Raw genomic sequence first — 1996 nt, 5'->3', positions numbered from 1 at the left:
CGCCTCACACCCTAGCAGGACCCCCACTCACAGACAGCACTCACAACCCACGCGCCACCTGCCGCCTCACACCCTAGCAGGACCCCCACTCACAGACAGCACTCACAACCCACGCGCCACCTGCCGCCTCACACCCTAGCAGGACACACGCCTCACATTTTTACATCTGTTATGTCACCAAAATATACATTGTACTGTGGTGTGCTGCCTCCCGCCCCTACGCACCGACATCACTGACCCACCGCCTCACACCCTAGCAGGAGCCCCACTCACAGAGAGCACTCACAACCCACGCGACACCTGCCGCCTCACACCCTAGCAGGACCCCCACTCACAGACAGCACTCACAACCCACGCGCCACCCGCCGCCTCACACCCTAGCAGGCCCCCAACTCACAGACAGCACTCACAACCCACGCGCCACCTGCCGCCTCACACCCTAGCAGGACACACGCCTCACATTTTTACATCTGTTATGTCACCAAAATATACATTGTACTGTGGTGTGTTTACAATAAACCATTTTTAAACAACATCGTATTACATTTTATTCCATCTTTCTTTTCAACATTATTATCCAACCTTTACAACAAATACTCACCTATTGTTCCACGATTTATAAATAATACTACCTATTACGCATTTACATCCCGGGCAACGCCGGGTCTCTCAGCTAGTATCTATATAAAGAATAAAGAATATGCAGTAATTGTCCTCGTCGTTATTTCAATGTAAAATCTACTGAGAAGTTCACAAAAAATACTAATTGGCTGAACTAACAAACACTACAACATTTTGGTTTCATGGTTTCATGACAAGTCATCCTGTTGGTTTACTGTTGTGACAGTGATGTGGTATATGCAAGATTTTGGACATGTGTATTATTCAAACGAATTTAATTTACTGTTCAGTATGTTGTCTCCAAATCATTCCACATCTATTATTAAACGACACTACTATCAGGAGAGAGGGCAATGACTTATAATTATTTAGACAACTCATCAGTTTTTAATAACAAACTTTATAGATTTGACTCTCGCTCTATGAATGCTTGTCATTGATTTCAGAACTAGTGGAGATATATCTTCAAATATGATGAAATATCATGGCTTGTCAGGCACGGGTATAGTGGCATTTAAAAGACAGAACAATGTATATTGTATAGTGGATTATTTTTTATGATTACTGCGCAATGCTCCATGTTCTGCTGGAGTCCAAAGATACTACAGTACAGTTGGGGGTGAGAGAGGTAACAGAGTGAACTGGTGTATTAACTGTTTTAGCTGTTGTTATAAAGGAAGATGTAATTGAAAAAGAAGGCTGAGGTAAACAATTACAATTTTAGATTGGGGGAAACCAATTGTGGATTCCTCCTATGGGGCTGAATGCCTAAACAAGTTATAATATGCTTGTACAGATACTATAAAATACATAAAAAAAGGTACCCCCCCGGGACGTCCCATTGTCTCTGGCATTGGGAACCTTACAGAAAATGCCAGTGATTATATTGACCAAATATTAAGACCATTTGTAACAGCCCTCCCATCTCACCTCAGGGATACAAAGGATATCCTGAATAAACTTAATGATATCACGGTGACGGCAGACACTATTTTAGTGTCACTTGATGTGGAAGGACTATACACCTCGATTCCACACTCTAAAGGTTTAGAGGCTGTATCGTATTTTCTGAGAGCAAGGGGGGGATCATTTAAGGATGATAGCACCTTTCTGGTCACACTCCTTGATTTTGTACTCACCAAGAATTACTTCCTATTCAACAACAAATTGTACCACCAGACCCAGGGCACAGCGATGGGGACCAAATGTGCCCCATCCTATGCCAACCTGTACCTGGGATGGTGGGAGGCGGAAGTGGTTTTTGGTGAGTCAAATGAGGCATTCACGGACCATATTGAGATGTGGTACAGATTCATCGATAATGTGTTCTTGATGTGGAGGGGATCCACTGACCTCCTCAAGACCTTCATCGATG

This window comes from Ascaphus truei, chromosome 2 (genome assembly GCF_040206685.1).
Source record: "Ascaphus truei isolate aAscTru1 chromosome 2, aAscTru1.hap1, whole genome shotgun sequence".
Taxonomy (NCBI): domain Eukaryota; kingdom Metazoa; phylum Chordata; class Amphibia; order Anura; family Ascaphidae; genus Ascaphus; species Ascaphus truei.
The sequence above is the reverse complement of the archived record's forward strand: the minus strand, read 5'-3'. Positions refer to the sequence as shown.